The sequence below is a fragment of the Pseudophryne corroboree genome, chromosome 5 (genome assembly GCF_028390025.1).
Source record: "Pseudophryne corroboree isolate aPseCor3 chromosome 5, aPseCor3.hap2, whole genome shotgun sequence".
Classification (NCBI taxonomy): Eukaryota; Metazoa; Chordata; class Amphibia; order Anura; family Myobatrachidae; genus Pseudophryne; species Pseudophryne corroboree.
The window spans coordinates 540,152,613-540,177,918 of NC_086448.1; the positions used below are offsets into that span (position 1 = coordinate 540,152,613).

The following is a 25,306-nucleotide window of genomic DNA, read 5'->3' on the forward strand; positions in this document are numbered from 1 at the left end:
AGTTGCCTGTGAATTAACGGTGGATAACGGAAACACGTTTCTCACCGCCCAGGCTGTCAAGGCCTGAGTTATCCGATTTGCAGCAGGATGACTGCTGTGATATTTCATCTTCCTCGCAAAGGACTGTTGGACAGTCAATTGCTTACTGGAAGTAGTACAAGTGGTCTTCCGACTTCCCCTCTGGGATGACGATCGACTCCCAGCAGCAACAACAGCAGCGCCAGCAGCAGTAGGCGTTACACTCAAGGATGCATCGGAGGAATCCCAGGCAGTAGAGGACTCGTCAGACTTGCCAGTGACATGGCCTGCAGGACTATTGGCTTTCCTGTGTAAGGAGGAAATTGACACTGAGGGAGTTGGTGGTGTGGTTTGCAGGACCTTGGTTACAAGAGGAAGGGATTTAGTGGTCAGTGGACTGCTTCTGCTGTCATCCAAAGTTTTTGAACTTGTCACTGACTTATGATGAATGCGCTGCAGGTGACGTATAAGAGAGGATGTTCCGAGGTGGTTAACGTCCTTACCCCTACTTATTACAGCTTGACAAAGGCAACACACGGCTTGACACCTGTTGTCCGCATTTGTGTTAAAATAATTCCACACCGAAGAGGTGATTTTTTTTTGTAATTTGACCAGGCATGTCAATGGCCATATTCGTCCCACGGTCAACAGGTGTCTCCCCGGGTGCCTGACTTAAACAAACCACCTCACCATCAGAATCCTCCTTGTCAATTTCCTCCTCAGCGCCAGCAACACCCATATCCTCATCCTGGTGTACTTCAACAGTGACATCTTCAATTTGACTATCAGGAACTGGACTGCGGGTGCTCCTTCCAGCACTTGCAGGGGGCGTGCAAATGGTGGAAGGCGCCACCTCTTCCCGTCCAGTGTTGGGAAGGTCAGGCATCGCAACCGACACAATTGGACTCTCCTTGGGGATTTGTGATTTAGAAGAACGCACAGTTCTTTGCTGTGCTTTTGTCAGCTTAAGTCTTTTCATTTTTCTAGCGAGAGGATGAGTGCTTCCATCCTCATGTGAAGCTGAACCACTAGCCATGAACATAGGCCAGGGCCTCAGCCGTTCCTTGCCACTCCGTGTCGTAAATGGCATATTGGCAAGTTTACGCTTCTCCTCAGACGCTTTTAATTTTGATTTTTGGGTCATTTTACTGAACTTTTGTTTTTTGGACTTTACATGCTCTCTACTATGACATTGGGCATCGGCCTTGGCAGACGACGTTGATGGCATTTCATCGTCTCGGCCATGACTAGTGGCAGCAGCTTCAGCATGAGGTGGAAGTGGATCTTGATCTTTCCCTATTTTACCCTCCACATTTTTGTTCTCCATTTTTTAATGTGTGGAATTATATGCCAGTATCAATAGCAATGGCCTACTACTATATATACTGCGCACAACTGAAATGCACCACAGGTATGGATGGATAGTATACTTGACGACACAGAGGTAGGTAGAGCAGTGGCCTACTGTACCGTACTGCTATATATTATATACTGGTGGTCAGCAATCTGTGCAAAACTGAAATGCACCACAGGTATGGATGGATAGTATACTTGACGACACAGAGGTAGGTAGAGCAGTGGCCTACTGTACCGTACTGCTATATATTATATACTGGTGGTCAGCAAACTGTGCAAAACTGAAATGCACCACAGGTATGGATGGATAGTATACTTGACGTCACAGAGGTAGGTAGAGCAGTGGCCTACTGTACCGTACTGCTATATATTATATACTGGTGGTCAGCAAACTGTGCAAAACTGAAATGCACCACAGGTATGGATGGATAGTATACTTGACGACACAGAGGTAGGTAGAGCAGTGGCCTACTGTACCGTACTGCTATATATTATATACTGGTGGTCAGCAAACTGTGCAAAACTGAAATGCACCACAGGTATGGATGGATAGTATACTTGACGACACAGAGGTAGGTAGAGCAGTGGCCTACTGTACAGTACTGCTATATATTATATACTGGGGGTCAGCAAACTGTGCAAAACTGAAATGCACCACAGGTATGGATGGATAGTATACTTGACGACACAGAGGTAGGTAGAGCAGTGGCCTACTGTACCGTACTGCTATATATTATATACTGGGGTCAGCAAACTGTGCAAAACTGAAATGCACCACAGGTATGGATGCATAGTATACTTGACGACACATAGGTAGGTAGAGCAGTGGCCTACTGTACCGTACTGCTATATATTATATACTGGGGGTCACCAAACTGTGCAAAACTGAAATGCACCACAGGTATGGATGGATAGTATACTTGACGACACAGAGGTAGGTAGAGCAGTGGCCTACTGTACCGTACTGCTATATATTATATACTGGTGGTCAGCAAACTGTGCAAAACTGAAATGCACCACAGGTATGGATGGATAGTACACTTGACGACACAGAGGTAGGTAGAGCAGTGGCCTACTGTACCAAACTGCTATATATTATATACTGGTGGTCAGCAAACTGTGCAAAACTGAAATGCACCACAGGTATGGATGTATAGTATACTTGACGACACAGAGGTAGGTAGAGCAGTGGCCTTCTGTACCGTACTCCTATATATTATATACTGGTGGTCAGCAAAATTATGCACTGTACGCCTACTATATACTACAATGCAGCCCAGATATGGAGCGTTTTTCAGGCAGAGAACGTATAATACTGGTGGTCACTGGTCAGCAAAACTCTGCACTGTACTCCTCCTATATAATACTGCTGGTCCCCAGTCCCCACAATAAAGCAGTGTGAGCACAGATATATGCAGCACACTGAGCACAGATATGGAGCGTTTTTCAGGCAGAGAACGTATAATACTGGTGGTCACTGGTCAGCAAAACTCTGCACTGTACTCCTCCTATATAATACTGCTGGTCCCCAGTCCCCACAATAAAGCAGTGTGAGCACAGATATATGCAGCACACTGAGCACAGATATGGAGCGTTTTGCAGGCAGAGAACGTATAATACTGGTGGTCACTGGTCAGAAAAACTCTGCACTGTACTCCTCCTATATAATACTGCTGGTCCCCAGTCCCCACAATAAAGCAGTGTGAGCACAGATATATGCAGCACACTGAGCACAGATATGGAGCGTTTTTCAGGCAGAGAACGTATAATACTGGTGGTCACTGGTCAGCAAAACTCTGCACTGTACTCCTCCTATATAATACTGCTGGTCCCCAGTCCCCACAATAAAGCAGTGTGAGCACAGATATATGCAGCACACTGAGCACAGATATGGAGCGTTTTTCAGGCAGACAACGTATACTGGTGGTCACTGGTCAGCAAAACTCTGCACTGTACTCCTCCTATATAATACTGCTGGTCCCCAGTCCCCACAATAAAGCAGTGTGAGCACAGATATATGCAGTACACTGAGCACAGATATGGAGCGTTTTTCAGGCAGACAACGTATAATAATGGTGGTCACTGGTCAGCAAAACTCTGCACTGTACTCCTCCTATAATACTGCTGGTCCCCAGAATAAAGATATTTGCACTGCAGCCCCCTGAAACAAAGTGAGAGGACACCAGCCACGTCCTCTCACTATCATTTCCAATGCACGAGTGAAAAATGGCGGTGACGCGCGGCTCCTTATATAGAATCCGAATCTCGCGAGAATCCGACAGCGGGATGATGACGTTCGGGGGCGCTCGGGTTAACCGAGCCATACGGGAGAATCCGAGTATGCCTCGGACCCGTGTAAAAAGGGTGAAGTTCGGGGGGGTTCGGATTCCGAGGAACCGAACCCGCTCATCACTAGTATTTTGCCGGGTCAATCAGGGTCGTTTTCTGTGTGAAAGGGTCAACCCGGGTTGAAATTCCCAGGAATACGACCCAAGAAATTTACTATGGTCAGGGACCGTGGAATTTTGACCTGGGTTGACCCTTTCACACAGTAGAAATACCCGCGTTGATCTGCAAATTACCAGGTAGAACTGTTTCACCCGGTAATTTGCTTCTCTGTGTGAAAGGGGGGTCAGGCTGTGTCCGGCAAAGCGACCCAGCACTGAAATGCCAGGTAAAAATTGGGAATTTCAGACGTTTTGGTCTGAATAGGGTATAAGTCAAATCTTGCAGATATCCACCATCTGAGCTGGCTTGGAAGCTAGTACATGTTCAGTGGAACTGAAATGTATAAATCATACTGTACATTTATTTTAGGTTTTTTTCTTAATTATATACAACCAATTGTTTTATAATATTGTTAGTTATATTGTGCAGTCAGGGTTGGACTGGCCCACAGGTGTACAGGGGAAACTCCTGGGGTCCCCATCTACTCCTCCTCTAGGGATCAGGTTTCGGACTGTGAACTTGAATACATTATACATATATTACCTTATACTGCACAGGCCTATGGTATATTTTCTACAGTGCATTGTTGCTATTAATCTAATACGTTATCATGAATGCACTAGAAGTATTTACTGTTTATATTTGTCAAAAAGTGCCCAGTCTATGCATTCTCAAACGGTTAGGCAAACCAATGTGGTGGCTGGCCACATCCACTCTGGAGACAGGCCACACCCCTAAACATGGGCTCCTACCACTGAATTACCCTAGTGGGTCATTCATGCCCCATTCCGACACTGTATGCAGTGCTAGCTGAATACATCCCAACATGACCCTTTCCAGGTGTCGGCTATCATAACTGAAGAGAAAAATCCAGGAGCAGAGAATTTTGTCCCTTCTTGAAAGGGTCATGTTGGGAGGTATGTAGCTGGTCAACATAGACCTGTTTTGTCCTTTTAAAAATCATATTAGTTAACATCCACGAAAGAGAGAGCTAGACATTTTGTTTTGTTTTCATTCTGTTGGCAAAGCAGAAGCAGAAGTAGAACACCTTGAGTCAGAGCCGGCCTTAGGCATAGGCAAACTAATCAATTTCCTAGGGCATCTGGTATGCCTAGGGGCACAATCAGCTTCTGCTGATAAAAATGATATGCAGCATGCCTATATTCTGTGTGAAGCATTTCGTATGCAGATACGGCCACAGTCGCATACAGTATATAGGCATGCTGCATATATTTTAATCAGCAGAAGCTGCTTGTGCATCCTAGCCACATAGCAATGCAAATAAGATGCATTTTCATAAAAAATAGGCACCCGACGTTTGCAGAGCTGCCAGTTGACTCACGCCAGGAACTATATGTGTCATTATTTGTATAAGGGCATTAATAATGTGTAACATATGTGTAAGGGGCACTATGTGTGTCATTATGTGTATAAGGGCATTAACAATGTGCGGCATATGTGTAAGGGAAATTATGTGTATAAGGGCCTTAATAAGGGTTGGCATAATGTGTATAAGGACATTAATAATGTGTGTCATATGTGTAAGGGGCATTACTGTGTGGTATTATGTGTATAAATGCATTACCAATGTGTGGCATTATGTGTATAAGGTGCTCTACTGTGTGGGTTAACGTATAGAAAGGGCACTATTGTGTGGTGTAATGTGAATAAAGAGCAATATGGTGTGGTGTAATGTGAATAAGGAGCAATATGGTGTGGTGTAATGAGAATAAAGAGCAATATGGTGTGGTGTAATGTGAATAAGGAGCAATTCAGTATGATTTTATGTGGATGAGGGGCACTACTGTGAGAAGTAATGTATACAGGTTGAGTATCCCTTATCCAAAATCCTTGGGACCAGAGGTATTTTGGATATCGGATTTTTCCGTATTTTGGAATAATTGCATACCATAATGATATCATGGTGATGGGACCTAATTATAAGCACAGAATGCATTTATGTTACGTATACACCTTATACACACAGCCTGAAGGTTATTTAAGACAAAATTTTGTATAACTTTGTGCATTAAACAAAGTGTGTGTACATTCACACAAATCATTTATGATTCATATACACCTTATACACACAGCCTAAAGGTCATTTAATACAATATTTTTAATAACTTTGTGTATTAAACAAAGTTTGTTTACATTGAGCCATCAAAAAACAAAGGTTTCATTATTTCACTCTCACTCAAAAAAGTCCGTATTTCGGAATATTCCGTATTTCGGAATATTTGGATATGGGATACTCAACCTGTATAAGGTAAATTGGTACTACTGTGTGATTTAATGTGAATAAGGGACACTATCGCATTATAAATTGTGAATAAAGTTGCACTACTGTGAGACATAATTTGAATTGGGGTTACTATTGTGTGGCCATGCCCCTTGCCAGCAAAAACACATACCTTTTTGGGCTGTGCGCTGAATGTGCACACTGTTCTTATTTAAATTACAGGGGGTTTGAAAACAAAAAAAGGACTGCTATGGGTGGGGGGTGATGGTGCTGGGAAATGGGTGCAGGGTCAGAGGCGGAACTAGCGGTGGTGCTAGGGGGCACCAGCCAAGATCTTGCCTAGGGCATCATATTGGTTAGGGCCGGCTCTGCCTTGAGTTTCAGTCCTAATCAGGCACAGAGGTCAGATTTCAGCAGCTTCATTCCTGGGCCCGTGCAAAGGTTTCCCAGTGCACAGCTTCAGCCTAGCACTCCTTCCCCTCACCTGAAATCTCATTGGCACACATTCATGTGTGTGATTCTTGTAGATTACGCACCACTCTATTAACTTCAAATTTGTTATTCCATACCTCCCAACATGACCCTCTCCAGGAGGAACAGAATGCTCTGCTTCTGGACTTTCTTCTTAATGTATGATTGTCATCATCACCTGTGCTGAAACACCTTTCTTATCCATTAACAGTTCAAAACAGGTGCCGGCAATCTTAAAGTAAGAGAAAAGTCCAGGAACAGAGCATTTTGTCCCTTCTGGAGAGGGTCATGTTGGGAGGTACGTTATTATACCCTTTTTAACTATTTCATTGTCACAATATACAGGGATTGTACTTTGTTTAACAAAAATAAATACATAAAATACGATATACATCAGTAGTATAATCTGAGGCACCTATGATTTACACAGGTTCTGCGGCTTCAAATCAGGTGAAATGTAGTCTTGAACCTGTTTAATTCATAATTCATATCTGTTCTGGATTAGAGATTTTAAGGCAAGACTAATCAGTGCCAGCAGTAATGGAGAGATGTCCCCAGTGGTAGGGATTTGAGATGCGTTAGTTACAGCCTGGTGCTACAGAAGCAATAGACATGCATGTCTTGATTTGACTAACAAGCATATGTATCACAATCCGCATCTCAGATGCAGATGTGATGAAAAATGCAGAGTGTCACTGCACATGCGCCGCCAGCTACTTCTTCACTGCTCTACTGCGGCTTTTGGCCACCCTGTTCCCACTGTGCTGTCCCCACCCCCTGCTGCCCAGATCCCTGCCTCCTTTGTTAGAATAAATATTTAATAAAATTGAACTTGCCTGCACAAGATGGGTGATCGGAGGGCTCCTCCTCTGTGACCCAGTCACCTGATCTGTGCCACCAGCTGACATGCCTGCCAGGACTTCACTGCAGCTCAGCTGACCGCACAGGTCACTGGGTCACAGAGAAAGGCCGCACTGACCAACCAATCCTGATGCAAGTATGTTTAATGTTATTTATTTTCTATTACAACTACAGTATTTCTTATGAAATACTACTAGCTTTGTGCTCTCTATCAGCATGCAGGAAGGGCAGAGGAGTAGAGGAAACAGGTGGAAGCCTGTAGATGGCATTATTATGGCAAGACCCCCAAAATTACTAAATTTGAAACAGATTTCCCGTTATAAGTATGGGAAATGCAATCTGCTTACTAAAACAATGCGAATTAAAGGGCTTGCAGGTGTTTTTTTTTTAAATGAAAACGTCTCCAAAAGCCCTTTTAAACATTTACGTGATATAAAATAATGTAAAAGGGTGTGAAAACACCTGTTTTCACATTATTTTAGGGAAAAAAAAGATTAATATGCCCCATGAGGGGGTATTTATCAAAGCTCAGAGAGAGATAAAATTCTGAGCGATAAAATACTATTCATTCAGCTTCTGCCTTACACGTTACAGGCTGTGTTTGAAAAATATCAATTCAGAGCTAATTGGTTGGTACTTTATCTCTCACGATTTTATCTCTCTTCAAGCATTGATAAATATCCCCAAACTGAGAAAAGAGAGCGTGACCATTTCTCTACCCAAGCGAGAAGGATGTTTAGAGGTATGGATATAAAAATGTATTTTTGCAGGATTACTTCTAAAATATAGGATTTAATTCAAATGTAGGTCTCTATCAAATTTAAAATGTACCACTTGTACACATCAAATGGGATGCAGTTATGTTCCCTAAATACCGACGCCACTAGGGATACCGGCATCACAATACCGACAGTCTGAATCCCAAATGCGCCCCCAGCGGGATGCACTGGCATCCTGCCTCACGGGGTGGGGCTGGGGGGTTAGGTTTAGGCAGGAGAAGGGGGGGTTAGGGTTATGGTGCAGGGCCGGGAAGGTATGCATCCAACAAGCTGGGTGCTCCTGCTTCAAAGCAAACTATTGCTCGCTGGATCTGTAACACGATTCAGCAGGCTCATTCTGCGGCTGGATTGCCGCTTCCAAAATCAGTAAAAGCCCACTCCACAAGGAAGGTGGGCTCTTCTTGGGCGGCTGCCCGAGGGGTCTCGTCATTACAGCTTTGCCGAGCGGCTACTTGGTCAGGTTCAAACACTTTTGTAAAGTTCTACAAGTTTGATACCCTGGCTGAGGAGTACCTTGTGTTTGCTCATTCGGTGCTGCAGAGTCGTCCGCACTCTCGCTTTGGTATAATCCCCATGGTCCTTACGGAGTCCCCAGCATCCACTAGGACGTTAGAGAAAATAAGATTTTACTTACCGGTAAATCTATTTCTCGTAGTCCGTAGTGGATGCTGGGCGCCCGTCCCAAGTGCGGACTTCTTCTGCAATACTTGTATATAGTTATTGCTTAAATAAGGGTTATGTTTGGTTGCATCAGGGTTATCTGATGCTCTGTTGTTGTTCATACTGTTAACTGGGTAAGTTTATCACGAGTTATACGGTGTGATTGGTGTGGCTGGTATGAGTCTTACCCTGGATTCCAAAATCCTTTCCTTGTACTGTCAGCTCTTCCGGGCACAGTTTCCTTAACTGAGGTCTGGAGGAGGGACATAGAGGGAGGAGCCAGTGCACACCAGTATCCTAATTCTTTCTTAAAGTGCCCTGTCTCCTGCGGAGCCCGTCTATTCCCCATGGTCCTTACGGAGTCCCCAGCATCCACTAGGACGTTAGAGAAATGTAGTTGAGGGAGGGCCCCCAAACTTAATCTGTGCCCGGACGAGCTGGGTGCACCTTAGTGAGCTCTCCTGAGCTTGCTATAAGAAAGTATTTTGTTAGGTTTTTTTATTTTCAGAGAGATCTGCTGGGTGTAATCTTTTGTCCACACAATTTTGTTGCTCATTGGTTTGGTGTTTGAACTCATCAAGACATCCTCTGGAGATGTGGCTAGTGCTCTATTCTTGGAAGATTTTAATGCTTTCCACTGATATCCACTTTTCAGGAACTTTGATAACATCTTGTCCATTTGTATATTTGTATCCAACGGGTCACTACAGATGCGTCTTAGTCGTAAAAACTGAGAGTATGGTAGTCCTCATTTAGATGTTGTGGGATGATGGCTATCAGCTTGTAGGACCGTGTTACGATCTGTTTCCTTGTAATACATACAGTAGATGTGATGAAATCATTTTCATCATTTAGGCTTACTGTCACATCCAAGTAATGCACTGGTTGTGTGCTAGAATCATACGTGAATTTGATGTTAGGGTCCATAGAATTGATTTTATTTATCATTTCTCTAACGTCCTAGTGGATGCTGGGGACTCCTTAAGGACCATGGGGAATAGACGGGCTCTGCAGGAGACAGGGCACTTTAAGAAAGAATTTGGATACTGGTGTGCTCTGGCTCCTCCCTCTATGTTCCTCCTCCAGACCTCAGTTTGAATCTGTGCCCGGACGAGCTGGGTGCTACTTAGTGAGCTCTCCTGAGCTTGCTAGGAAAGAAAGTATTTTGTTAGGATTTTTTATTTTCAGAGAGATCTGCTGGCAACAGACTCTCTGCTACGTGGGACTGAGGGGAGAGAAGCAGCCCTACTCACTAGAAGATAGGTCCTGCTTCTTAGGCTACTGGACACCATTAGCTCCAGAGGGATCGTACACGGGAACGCACCCTTGGTCGTCCGATCCCGGAGCCGCGCCGCCGTCCCCCTCGCAGAGCCAGAAGACAGAAGCCGGTGTCAGAAGCAAGAAGACTTCGAAATCGGCGGCAGAAGACTCCAGTCTTCAATTCATATGAGGTAGCGCACAGCACTGCAGCTGTGTGCCATTGCTCCCACACTAAACCCACACACTCCGGTCACTGTAGGGTGCAGGGCGCAGAGGGGGGGGGGGCGCCCTGGGCAGCAATTAGGTACCTCTTGACAAAAGCAGCATATATACAGTTGGGCACTGTATATATGCATGAGCCCCGCCATTATTTTTACACAAAACGTGGGACAGAAGCCCGCCGCTGAGGGGGCGGGGCTTCTTCCTCAGCACTCACCAGCGCCATTTTCTCTCCACAGCTCCACTGAGAGGAAGCTCCTCAGTCTCTCCCCTGCAGAATCACAGTAGAAAGAGGGTAAAAAGAGAGGGGTGCACATAAATTTGGCGCAAAAACAGTATATACAGCAGCTACTGGGTTAACACTAAGTTACTGTGTGACTCCTGGGTAATATAGCGCTGGGGTGTGTGCTGGCATACTCTCTCTCTGTCTCTCCAAAAGGCCTTGTGGGGGAACTGTCTTCAAATAGAGCATCCCCTGTGTGTGTGGTGTGTCAGTACGCTTGTGTCGGCATGTTTGACGAGGAAGGCTATGTGGAAACAGAGCAGGTACAAATGAATGTGGGGTCGCCGCCGATGGCACCGACACCTGATTGGATGGATATGTGGAAGGTTTTAAATGATAATGTTAATTCCTTGCATAAAAGGTTGGATAAAGCTGAAGCCTTGGGACAGTCAGGGTCTCAACCCATGCCTGATCCTACAGTGCAGAGGCCGTCGGGGTCTCAGAAGCGCCCACTATCCCAAGTTGTTGACACAGATATCGACACGGATTCCGACTCCAGTGTCGATGGCGATGATGCAAAGTTGCAGCCTAAAATGGCTAAAACCATCCGCTACATGATTATAGCAATGAAAGATGTGTTACACATCACAGAGGAAACCCCAGTCCCTGACAAGAGGGTTTATATGTATGGGGAAAAAAGGCAAGAGGTAACCTTTCCCCCTTCACATGAGTTAAATGAGTTATGTGAAAAGGCTTGGGAATCTCCAGATAGAAAACTGCAGATTTCCAAAAGGATGCTTATGGCGTATCCTTTCCCGCCAACGGACAGGTTACGCTGGGAATCCTCCCCTAGGGTAGACAAAGCTTTAACACGCTTATCCAAGAGGGTAGCCCTGCCGTCACAGGATACGGCCACCCTAAAAGATGCTGCGGATAGAAAGCAGGAGGGTATCCTGAAGTCCATTTATACACATTCAGGTACCCTACTAAGGCCGGCGATTGCGTCGGCCTGGATGTGTAGTGCTGTAGCAGCATGGACAGATACCTTATCTGAGGAACTTGATACCTTGGACAAGGATACTATAGTACTGACCCTGGGGCATATAAAAAACGCTGTCCTATATATGAGAGATGCCCAAAGAGACATTAGCCTACTGGGCTCTAGAATAAATGCAATGTCGATTTCCGCCAGAAGGGTCCTGTGGACTCGGCAATGGACAGGCGATGCCGACTCAAAAAGGCACATGGAGGTTTTACCTTACAGGGGTGAGGAGTTGTTTGAGGACGGTCTCTCGGACCTGGTCTCCACAGCTACGGCTGGAAAGTCAAATTTTTTGCCATATATTCCCTCACAACCTAAGAAAGCACCGTATTATCAAATGCAGTCCTTTCCATCACATAGAGGCAAGAAAGTCCGAGGTGCGTCCTTTCTTGCCAGAGGCAGGGGTAGAGGAAAGAAGCTGCACAATACAGCTAGTTCCCAGGAACAGAAGTCCTCCCCGGCTTCCACTAAATCCGCCGCATGACGCTGGGGCTCCACAGGCGGAGCCAGGCCGGTGGTGGCGCGTCTCCGAAATTTCAGCCACAAGTGGGTTCACTCACAGGTGGATCCCTGGGCTATAGAGATTGTGTCTCAGGGTTACAAGCTGGAATTCGAAGTGATGCCCCCTCACCGTTACCTCAAATCGGCCCTGCCAGCTTCCCCCATAGAGAGGGAAATAGTGTTAGCAGCAATTCACAAATTGTATCTCCAGCAGGTGGTGGTAAAGGTTCCCCTCCTTCAACAGGGAAGGGGTTACTATTCAACAATGTTTGTGGTACCGAAACCGGAGGGTTCGGTCAGACCCATATTGAATTTAAAATCCCTGAACATATACCTGAAAAAGTTCAAGTTCAAGATGGAATCGCTCAGAGCGGTCATCGCAAGTCTGGAGGAAGGGGATTTTATGGTGTCTCTGGACATAAAGAATGCTTACCTTCATGTCCCCATTTATCAACCTCATCAAGCGTACCTCAGATTTGTGGTACAGGATTGTCATTACCAATTCCGGACGTTGCCGTTTGGTCTGTCCAAGGCACCGAGAATATTTACCAAGGTAATGGCAGAAATGATGGTGCTCCTGCGAAAGCAGGGAGTCACAATTATCCCATACTTGTACGATCTCCTCATAAAGGCGAGGTCCAGAGAGCAGTTGCTGATCAGCGTAGCACGCTCTCGGGAAGTGTTACAACAGCATGGCTGGATTCTGAATATTCCAAAGTCGCAGCTGATTCCTACGACAGACCAGAAGAAGGTTTTTCTCCCGACGGAGAAGGCTCAGGAACTCATGACACTGGTCAGAGACCTCTTAAAACCAAAACAGGTGTCGGTGCATCACTGCACGCGAGTCCTGGGAAAGATGGTGGCGTCATACAAGGCCATTCCCTTCGGCAGGTTCCATGCGAGGACCTTTCAATGGGATCTGTTGGACAAGTGGTCCGGATCGCATCTACAGATGCATCGGCTGATCACCCTATCCCCCAGGGCCAGGGTGTCTCTTCTGTGGTGGCTGCAGAGTGCTCACCTTCTCGAGGGCCGCAGATTCGGCATTCAGGACTGGGTCCTGGTGACCACGGATGCAAGCCTCCGAGGGTGGGGGGCAGTCACACAGGGAAGAAATTTCCAGGGTCTGTGGTCAAGTCAGGAGACTTGCCTTCACATCAATATCCTGGAACTAAGGGCCATATACAACGCCCTAAGTCAAGCGGAGACCCTGCTTCGCAAACAATCGGTGCTGATTCAATCAGACAACATCACTGCAGTGGCTCATGTAAACCGCCGAGGCGGCACAAGGAGTAGGGTGGCGATGGTGGAAGCCACCAGAATTCTTCGATGGGCGGAGTATCACGTACGAGCACTGTCAGCAGTGTTCATTCCGGGAGTGGACAACTGGGAAGCAGACTTCCTCAGCAGACACGACCTCCACCCGGGAGAGTGGGGACTTCATCAAGAAGTCTTCACGCAGATTGCAAGGCGATGGGAACTGCCACAGGTGGACATGATGGCATCCCGTCTCAACAAAAAGCTGCAGAGGTATTGTGCCAGGTCAAGAGACCCTCAGGCGATAGTTGTAGACGCACTAGTGACACCGTGGGTGTTCCAGTCGGTTTATGTGTTTCCTCCTCTTCCTCTCATACCCAAGGTGCTGAGAATCATAAGAAAAAGAGGAGTGAGAACAATACTCATTGTTCCGGATTGGCCAAGAAGGACTTAGTATCCAGAGCTACAAGAAATGCTCACAGAGGACCCATGGCCTCTACCTCTAAGACAGGATCTGTTACAACAGGGGCCCTGTCTGTTCCAAGACTTACCGCGGCTGTGTTTGACGGCATGGCGGTTGAACGCCGGATCCTAGCAGAAAAAGGCATTCCGGATGAGGTTATTCCTACGCTGATAAAGGCTAGGAAGGACGTGACGGCTAAACATTATCACCGTATATGGCGAAAATATGTTGCTTGGTGTGAGGCCAGGAATGCCCCTACGAAGGAATTCCAGCTGGGCCGTTTCCTTCACTTCCTACAGTCGGGAGTGACTTTGGGCCTAAAATTGGGGTCCATTAAGGTCCAGATTTCGGCCCTATCCATTTTCTTTCAAAAAGAACTGGCTTCTCTTCCTGAAGTTCAGACGTTTGTAAAGGGAGTGCTGCATATTCAGCCCCCGTTTGTGCCCCCAGTGGCACCTTGGGATCTTAACGTGGTGTTGAGTTTCCTGAAATCTCACTGGTTTGAGCCACTTAAAACCGTGGAGTTAAAATATCTCACGTGGAAGGTGGTCATGCTATTAGCCTTAGGCGTGTGTCAGAATTGGCGGCTTTGTCACATAAAAGCCCCTATCTGGTTTTCCATATGGACAGGGCAGAATTGCGGACTCGTCCACAATTTCTGCCAAAAGTGGTGTCATCTTTTCATATGAACCAACCTATTGTGGTGCCTGTGGCTACTCGTGACTGGGAGGATTCCGAGTTACTGGATGTAGTCAGGGCTTTGAAGATTTATGTAGCCAGAACGGCTAGAGTCAGGAAAACTGAGTCGCTGTTTATCCTGTATGCATCCAACAAGCTGGGTGCTCCTGCTTCAAAGCAAACTATTGCTCGCTGGATCTGTAACACGATTCAGCAGGCTCATTCTGCGGCTGGATTGCCGCTTCCAAAATCAGTAAAAGCCCACTCCACAAGGAAGGTGGGCTCTTCTTGGGCGGCTGCCCGAGGGGTCTCGTCATTACAGCTTTGCCGAGCGGCTATTTGGTCAGGTTCAAACACTTTTGTAAAGTTCTACAAGTTTGATACTCTGGCTGAGGAGGACCTTGTGTTTGCTCATTCGGTGCTGCAGAGTCGTCCGCACTCTCCCGCCCGTTTGGGAGCTTTGGTATAATCCCCATGGTCCTTACGGAGTCCCCAGCATCCACTAGGACGTTAGAGAAAATAAGATTTTACTTACCGGTAAATCTATTTCTCGTAGTCCGTAGTGGATGCTGGGCGCCCGTCCCAAGTGCGGACTTCTTCTGCAATACTTGTATATAGTTATTGCTTAAGGGTTATGTTTGGTTGCATCAGGGTTATCTGATGCTCTGTTGTTGTTCATACTGTTAACTGGGTAAGTTTATCACGAGTTATACGGTGTGATTGGTGTGGCTGGTATGAGTCTTACCCTGGATTCCAAAATCCTTTCCTTGTACTGTCAGCTCTTCCGGGCACAGTTTCCTTAACTGAGGTCTGGAGGAGGGACATAGAGGGAGGAGCCAGTGCACACCAGTATCCTAATTCTTTCTTAAAGTGCCCTGTCTCCTGCGGAGCCCGTCTATTCCCCATGGTCCTTACGGAGTCCCCAGCATCCACTACGGACTACGAGAAATAGATTTACCGGTAAGAAAAATCTTATTTTCACATTCACACTACCCCCATAGCTGCACACACATACCGCCCCCATAGTTGCACAAACAGACACACACACTACCCCCATAGCCGCACACACACACACTGCTCCATAGTCACACATACACCCTGCCTAATAGACACACATACACGCTCCCAATAGCTGGACACACACACTCTGCCCCATAGCCGCATACACACTCACACTGACCCATAGCCGTACACACCAACATAGCCACATAGCTGCACACACACACACACACACACACACACACACACACACACACACTGTCCTTATAGCCATATACACACCACACACAGTATGACAAATATATATAGAAAATGTTTTTGGACACCAATTGTCTTTATATTGCATTCAGTTGCATTATTCTTTATTTTAAATCACACATTTTTTAACCATCATGCTCTTCAAAATTCTGTCATTGTCACCTATTACATTGTAGGCAGGCACCTTAGTGTACCTTTAGTCACATTATCTGTATTTAAAACAGACATTTTAAAATTCTGTCATAACCAGGATTCGAGCCCTAAACCTATTACACTGGAGGTAAACTATATAAAGCTACTTATAATTGTCAGTTCAGAACCATTGCAACTAGGCAGATCTATGTAGTGTGGAGCCACACATCCAATCCCATACAGCCACACACTACATAGATCTGCTCAGTCACAATGCTGATTTTTTTTCTCTGGCAATTACAAGTAGCTTCATACACTGTAGATAGAATTATCATGTTTCCGATGCAGGAGAAAATAGCTCCATCAGTAAGGTGTCTGCCTTCTGTGTAACAGGTGATGGGTTTGAACCCTGGGTATGATAGAATTTTAAAATGTGTGTCCTAAATACAGAGAATGTGACTGAAGGTGCAGGGACTGGAGGCGGAGTCAGTCATAAAGGCAGGAGGAAGCTAAATTAAAATTGTTAAAACAGTTGATAGGTGCTGATGGACTCTCTGGGACCTGAAGGGCCCTAAGCAGAGGCTCGTGTTGCATAGTGATAAAACTGCTAGTGGTCTGGATCACGTTCTGCTTCATATTCAACTACCGGTGTAACAGTGAGTATGGCTGTACTACCACTTGCTCAATAAACCACACTGCCTAGTTAAGCTACACTGAACTTGTCCTTGGGTCAAATTACATTACACTGGTGTGCACATTAATTCTGTCAAACCAAGACCTGTACACTCATTTCCAAGGTGCACAAGACTGATAAGTATCTAAATACATGTACAGAGGATCTAAAAGCACACATTTCATAACAGGGCACCCAGAATGCTTATTTACAGAAGGCATCCTAACCTGGGAAAAAGACACACATGGTGCATAGAGCGTATACAAAAGTGTCTCAGGCACTCAGCAGCGCTGGTGCGCTATCTTGGCTACATGTATAGACAGACAGCTTCAGCAGCACATTGTTTTTTAAGCTAAAGAGTGTCATGGCAAACACATTTTAAGGCACAGAAATAAAATAATGGGTGTAAGAAGCATACATGCAGTGATTACACCTTTATTGTGGTTCATTAAATTAAATGGTGCAGAAAATTATACTGCATGGAAATTTGCTATGGAAGTGCAATTGAGGCTGGAAAGATTGTGACTTCTTAGTTGTGGCGCTAGAGGCAAACACTGCAAAGTTGTCAACAGACACAGTAAGAGCAAAGCTATTACAGTTTAAGGAACATGTACCCTGTGAATCTGAGACAACTGCATTACAAGCAAGGACTGAAAAGTTTATAACTGTCATAAGATATGTCACAAAGCAGTTAACTGCAGAAAAAAGTGAATCCTGTGTAGACCCAGAAATGTGATGACAGATCTGTTGGTCCTGGGTGTCACAGATAATCACAGAAAGGATTGTTGGTATATCGATTCAGGTGCAACCAGACATTTCAGCTGCAATGAGAAGTGGTTCACAAAGCTGAGTGAGTGTGATCCTATCACAATCAAGGGAATTGTCAATCAAATACTGACAGACACAAAAGTTGGGACAATTAAAGCTGGCTTGAGAATTGGATCAAGAACAGAAGTCAAAGAAATCCAAATGTATTTGTGAACTTTAGCCAAAGGAAAGCTCATTGCGTGGAACAGAAGTGGGACAATTACTGGCTCAAGACACCAGCAATTGTATGTCCTTGATACACAGTAATGTTACGCAATGATGACATCTTAGTCATTGGAACCCTTGCATAGAAGATTTGCTCACTTTGGATGTGACAATGTTCAGAAGCTACAGAACGTGCTAGTCACAAAAATGTCAGTGACTAACACAGAGAATACCACATGTGACAGTTGAACCTTCGGGACACAGAGTCATCAGTCATTTCCAAAATCCACAAGTACTGTAGAGCTACAGCACAACTTGAGATAGTGTGTGGTCCGATGGAAGTAAAGTCTGTTATTGGATACATATATTATGTGACATTAATAGATGATTTCATGAGAATGACACAAATAAAAATTTGCAGACTACAAGAGACTTGTAGAAAATCAAACAGGCCACAGACTCAAAGTACCGAAATCTGATAATGGTGGAGAATGTCTCAACTAAGAGCTGGAATAATTCTTGCGAAAATATGCAATAGAGCATTAATTGACCATTGCCTATACTCCTGGGAAAAATAAGATTTTAAACCTACCGGTAAATCTTTTTCTTCTAGTCCGTAGAGGATGCTGGGGACTCCGTAAGGACCATGGGGTATAGACGGGCTCCGCAGGAGACATGGGCACTCTAAAGACTTTAGGATAGAATGGGTGTGCATTGGCTCCTCCCTCTATGCCCCTCCTCCAGACCTCAGTTAGAGAAACTGTGCCCAGAGGAGATGGACAGTACGAGGAAAGGATTTTTGTTAATCTAAGGGCGAGATTCATACCAGCCCACACCATCCACACCGTATAACCTGGTATATACGCAACCAGTTAACAGTATGAACAAAACAGTATCAGCCAACGACTGATCTTAACTGTAACATAACCCTTATGTAAGCAACAACTATATACTAGTCATGCAGAAATATGTCCGCACTGGGACGGGCGCCCAGCATCCTCTACGGACTAGGAGAAAAAGATTTACCGGTAGGTTTAAAATCTTATTTTCTCTTAAGTCCTAGAGGATGCTGGGGACTCCGTAAGGACCATGGGGATTATACCAAAGCTCCAAACCGGGCGGGAGAGTGCGGATGACTCTGCAGCACCGATTGAGCAAACATGAGGTCCTCATCAGTCAGGGTATCAAACTTGTAGAATTTAGCAAAAGTGTTTGAACCCGACCAAGTAGTCTCTCTGCAAAGCTGTAAAGCCGAGACGCCTCGGGCAGCCGCCCAAGAAGAGCCCACCTTCCTAGTGGAATGGGCCTTTACCAAATTTGGTACCGGCAATCCAGCCGTAGAATGAGCCTGCTGAATCGTGTTACAGATCCAGCGAGCAATAGTCTGCTTAGAAGCAGGAGCGACAACCTTGTTGGCTGCATACAGGACAAACAGAGCTTCTGTTTTCCTAATTCGAGCCGTCCTGGCTACGTAAATTTTTAATGGCCTGACTACATCAAGGGATTTGGAATCCTCCAAGTCTCCCGTAGCCACAGGTACCACAATAGGTTGGTTCATATGAAACGATGACACCACCTAAGGCAAAAATTGAGGACGAGTCCTCAATTCTGCTCTATCCACATGGAAAATGAGATAGGGGCTCTTATGAGACAAGGCCGCCAATTTGGACACCCGCCTTGCAGATGCCAAGGCCAACAACATGACCACCTTCCATGAGAAATTTTAACTCAACAGTTTGAAGAGGCTCAAACCAGTGAGATTTTAGGAACATTAACACCACGATAAGGTCCCATGGTGCCACTGGGGGCACAAAAGGAGGCTGGATGTGCAGCACTCCCTTTACAAAAGTCTGGACTTCTGGGATAAAAGCCGATTTTTTCTGGAAGAATATAGAAAGGGCCGAAATCTGTACCTTAATGGAGCCTAACTTCAGGCCCATATCCACTCCAGTCTGTAGAAAGTGGGGAAATCGGCCCAAGTGGAAATCTTCTGTAGGAGCATTCTTGGCTTCACACCAAGAAACATACTTCCTTCAGATACGGTGATAATGTTTTGCCGTCACCTCCTTCCTAGCCTTTATAGGTATGAGTAGGGATGACTTCTTCCGGAATACCCTTCCCAGCTAGGATTTGGTGTTCAACCGCCATGCCGTCAAGCGTAACCGCGGTAAGTCTTGGAACACGCAGGGCCCCTGCTGTAACAGGTCCTCCCTGAGAGGAAGAGGCCACGGATCTTCTGTGAGCATTTCCTGAAGATCTGAGTACCAGGCCCTTCGAGGCCAATCTGGAACAATGAGTATTGTCTGCACTCTTTTTCGTCTTATGATTCTCAATATTTTTGAGATGAGAGGAAGAGGAGGGAACACATAGACCGACTGAAACACCCATGGTGTCACCAGGGCGTCCACCGCTACTGCCTGCAGGTCCCTTGGCCTGGCACAATACCTCCGAAGCTTCTTGTTGAGGCGAGACGCCATCATGTCTATTTGAGGAAGTCCCCAAAGACTTTAAATATAGGTTTAGGGAATTTAAATTCAGAATTGGTCTGACAGAGCCATCCGGCTCTGGGACCACAAATAGGGCTGAATAAAACCCTTTTCCCTATTGCACTAGGGGAACCATGATAAACACCTGCTGTTGACCCAGCTTTAGTATGGCAGCCAAAACTACTTTCCGCTCCGGGGAAGTAGCTGGCAAGGCCTATTTGAAAATCGATGTGGAAGCACCTCTTTGATGGATGTGGTAGAGGCCGGGGAGGACACTTTTTCTGCGAACTGGCCGTAGCCGGTGATCTTCCTCTACCTCTACCTTTGGCGAGGAAATAAAGCCACGCCCCTTTCTGAACTTACGTGACCGCAAGGACTGCATCTGTTATTAGGGTGTTTCCTTTTGCTGTGGGGGAGCATAAGGCAAAAAAAGACGACTTACCCGCGGTAGCTGTGAAAACCAGGTCCGCGAGACCCTCCCCAAATAAAACTTTACCCTTGCTAGGTAAAGCTTGCATATGACTCTCTGAGTCAGCATCACCTGTCCATTGACGGGTCCGCAGGGACTTACTAGCAGAACCTGCCATGGCCTTAGCCTTTGAACCCAAACACCCAATATTTCTCGCAGCCTCTCTCATATATAGTGCTGTGTCCTTGATGTGACCTAAGGCCAACACCATACTATCTTTATCTAGGGTGTCAATGTTAGGCGACAAGTTACCAGCCCAAGCTGTAATTGCGTTACCTACTCATGCCGACGCTACTGCAGGTCTAAATAGGGCTCCAGCAGTCGCATAAAATGTATTTTAAGGTAGATTCCTGCTTACTATCCGCAGGATCCTATAGGGCCACCGTATCAGGAGACGGTAATGCTACCTTCTTGGACCAGGGCGTATAGGCCTTGTCCAGCGTGGGCGAGGATTCCCACGGTAACCTGTCCTTTGAGGAGAAAGGATACGCCATAATAAAACCCTTGGGAACCTGCAGTCTAATGTCAGGAGTCTCCCAAGCTGTTTTAAATAACACGGTCAGCTCATGAGATGAGTTAGGTTCTTTTTCTTCAAATATGCAGACCCTCGTGTCAGGGACAGAGGAGTCCTCTGTGATAAGCAAAACAAAGTTTTTTGCAATAAGCCTATATTGAATATTGTCGTGACCCATGGGTGCAACCTTGCATCATCCTAGTCGACACTGGAGTCGAAATCCGTGTCGGTATCAGTGTCTGCTAACTGGGTAAAGGGACATTTATGGGACCCTGAAGGGTCCTGGGACACAGTAAAAACCATGGGTGAAATCCCTGCTTGTCTTTGGACTCTGCTTTGTCCAATCTGTAATAAAGCCACATTATCATTCAAAACATTCTACATGTCCACCCAATCAGGTGTCGGCTGTGCCGACGGAGACACCACCACCATCTGCTCCGCTACCTCCCAAGACGAGCCTTCCGCTTCAGACATGTCGACACGCACGTACTGACACTCCCACACACACTGGGATAAATAAATATGGGGACTGACCCACAATAAGGCCCTTTGGAGAGACAGAGGGGCAGATGTATTAACCTGGAGAAGGCATAAGGAAGTGATAAACCAGTGATATGTGCAAGGTGATAAAGGCAGCAGCCAATCAGATCCTAACTGTTAATTTACATATTGGAGCTGATTGGCTGGTGCCTTTATCACCTTGCACTCATCACTGGTTTATCACTACCTTATGCCTTCTCCAGGTTAATACATCTGTGTGTATGTGTGTGTTGGGAGCAATGGCGCGCAGCGGTACCGCTGCGCGTTACCTCAGTGAAGATCTGAAGTCTTCTGCCGCCTTTGAAGTCTTCTTTCTTCTCATACTCACCCGGCTTCTATCTTCCGGCTCTGTGAGGGGGACGGCGGCGCGGCTCCGGGACGAACGACGAGGATGAGACCTGTGTTCCGACCCTCTGGAGCTAATGGTGTCCAGTAGCCTAAGAAGCAGAGCCTGTCATTTAAGTAGGTCTGCTTCTCTCCCCTCAGACCCACGATGCAGGGAGCCTGTTGCCAGCAATGCTCCCTGAAAATAAAAAACCTAACAAAATTATTTTTCAGAGAAACTCAGGAGAGCTCCCCTGCAATGCACCCAGTCTCCTCTGGGCACAGGATCTAACTGAGGTCTGGAGGAGGGGCATAGAGGGAGGAGCCAGTGCACACCCATTCTATCCTAAAGTCTTTAGAGTGCCCATGTCTCCTGCGGAGCCCGTCTATACCCCATGGTCCTTACGGAGTCCCCAGCATCCTCTATGACGTAAGAGAAAATGGTATTAGTGAATGAGTAATATGTACACTAGCGGAGAAAGCAAGATGTATGTTTTGGTGGAAGCTTTGTCCACAGCAGTTATTGAAGCCTGGTCAAAGAGACAACCAAGAATGACACATTTGGAAGTACTGCTTATGTCCATATACCAAAAGAGGAGAAGATGCAAGTTGGATTCAAAATCAATAAAGTACATCATGTGTAGCTATTGCCATGAAAGTAAAGGCTACAGATTGTGGAATCCAATTACTAAAAATCTACTGAAGTATGCAACATTGTATTTAAAGAGACAGCAGAAGTTATAGAAAAGCTGGACTTTCACATGCGGAAGGACACATGGATCATGGCTCAAAGACCAAGTCATTGAAAGACTTAAAAGGAAATGGGTGTTTTGTAGATTGCTGATTGCAAAAGCCTATACCCAGAAGTCAGGGATTGACTATGGTGAAACATACGACCCAAACAATCATACTTCAAGAACATAATCTCCTCCCAGTCCTCAAATCCTCAATGCCTCTTTGCCACTGTCAACTCGCTCCTCTGTGCATCCCCACCTCAACTCCCCTCTTTACTCTCTGCTCTTGACTTTGCCACCTATTTCACATCCAAATTGACTCCATACCACAGGACATCACATTCCACCCCGAGCAACCCCCCTCCTCCATTCTCTGACCCCCCTCTGCTTCCTACTGACTCTGTCATCTTTCTTCCCTGTATCTGGCGAGGAAGTCAATGCCTTCATCCATTCCTCACCCTCCTCCACCTCCCCACTTGACCCTATTCCTTCCAACCTCCTCTGCTACCTCTCTACTTCTACATGTTCCCATCTTGCCCCTCTCCTCAATCTCTCCCTCTCATCAGGCACTGTCCCCTCTGCCTTCAAGCATGCTCTTGTCTTCCCTATACTTAAAAAAACCTAACCTTGATCCAACCACTCTCTCCAACTACCGATCCATCTCTTTCCTTCCTGTTGACTCCAAGCTCCTTCAGCATATAGTCTACAATCACCTCACTGTCTTTCTTTCCTCCAACTCACTGCTTGAACCATTCCAGTCTGGTTTCTGTACTCTCAACTCCACTGTAACTACCCTCACGAAAGTCTGCAATGACCTCCTTGTTGCTAAATCCAAGAGCCTCTACTCTCTGCTTCTCCATGATGTCTTTGCTGCATTTGACATTGTGGAACACCCTCTCCTCCTGCAAATCCTTTACTCCCTTGGTCTGCATGATACTGCCCTCTCCTGGCTGTCCTACCTTTCTGACTAATCCTTCTCTGTCTTCTCCCATGACTCCATCCCCCCACCACCATTTCCTCTACCAGTAGGTGTCCCCAAGGTTCTGTTCTTAGGCCTCTCCCTTTCTCTCTCTACACATCTTCTTTAGTTGAGCTCATTAGCTCTTTTGACTTATAATATAATCTCTACGCTGATGATACTCAAATCTGCCTCTCCTCCCTTATATATCCAACTGTCTCTCTGCTATCTCTTCCTGGATGTCTCAGCAATTTCTTAAACTTAACATGTCTAAGACTGAGCTGATCATCTTCCTTCCCTCCCACATAACCTCACCTCCCACAATTTTATTATCTATTGATGGCACTACTTTCTCCTCTAGCCCCCAAGTGCACCGTCTTGGAGTAATCCTTGACTCCTCCCTCACCTTCAAACCACACATTCAGTACCTCTCACAAACCTGCCGTTTCCATCTCAAAAACATTTCTAGGATCATTCTCCCCCCTAACTAGTCAGCCCAGGCTGTGGATTGCTGAGGAAGTTGAATGTCAGTGAGTATATTAAAGTTATACCATCTACAGTGTGTGTTCTGTCTTTATTTTAATATTTCTTTTACTGGGGAACTATAGTTACCAGCATGACTTTAATTCCCCACATTCTGCTACTTGTGGTTCTCCAGGTACCGGCATGTGGGGGAGACTTACAGGGACCTATTTTCCTCCTGTAAAAGACAACCTTATTCTAACTTTTACTGAACTGATATCAACATGGCAACCACTGCCCAGAGGTGCCAGGAATAGGCAGAGTCCAGGTCTTGGATGCCCTGGAGACAACTTTATTGGGGGTTCCCCACTTCCCCAAGAGTCCCTGGTCTGGGCTGACTAGTTAGGTGGGAGAATGCTTTGGTCGGGGTGACCCCCCTGCTAGTGGAGCAGGACACATTTGTATTTGTGCTTTTTGTACCACAGTGAATGAAGACTCTTTAACTATTGCCTTGGATTTGTGGAATGTGCCTGTTACAGTTTGGAAAGGGAGGGAAAACTCAATCACACGTTACAGTTAAATAAAGCTGTAGAGGTAAGCAAGTGTAAGTGTGGCATACTGTCTTTATACATTGTATAGTGAAATGTAACATTTCTGGATTATATTGTCCTTTAATGCGAAGAAGTACCGTATATGAAAGTACCAAGTGTTTGTGAAAAATGTAGCAATAAATGATAGAAAGCAGAAAACATCAGTGCTTCACTGATAGTGAAACAGGACATAATTATACTCACAAAGATACAGAAAGAAGCTGAAAGCAACATGTCTCAGATCTCCACAGTCGTAGACAAGCCAGGTGTTCTGCCATCAGGAAAGAGACATAATCATTACTCATCATGAAGATAATTGTCCCCAGGATACTAATGTTTAAACCTGGAAACTTTAGTTATAAATTTAGGCCAAGGACTTTGAAGAGAAATAACGTCATTTGCATGTCGGTTCCTATCACCTTAGGTGTTAGACTGTCATCTCTCTTATTCTTTAGTCAGTTCTGCTGTCTCATTTATTTCACTATGTAGGAAGCTAAAGCTTTATTTTTAAGACATGATGCTAACCTATGATCAATATGGAAAATAACAAGAGAGATAATATCGCTCATATCTTAAAATAGAACTCATATCAGAGGATATACAAATCACAGACAGATATAGCTTAACAATTACATATCAAGATACTGCATCTGACACCCTCTCCTCTGCTATTTTAACTTTTTAGATTGAATATATTTTTATTTTTTGTGTTACACA

At 45.6% G+C, this 25,306-nt stretch overlaps 1 long non-coding RNA gene across 4 annotated transcripts in view; it reads right to left on the reverse strand.

The window, feature by feature from the left end:
• Positions 1 to 25,306, reverse strand: part of LOC134929197 (uncharacterized) — an 82,247-nt gene that overhangs the window by 16,082 nt on the left and 40,859 nt on the right. For all 4 annotated transcript variants that reach the window (XR_010178369.1, XR_010178370.1, XR_010178368.1 and 1 more), the window contains one exon: positions 24,794 to 24,860. This is a non-coding gene — a long non-coding RNA (uncharacterized LOC134929197). The remainder of the gene's footprint in view (positions 1 to 24,793; positions 24,861 to 25,306) is intronic.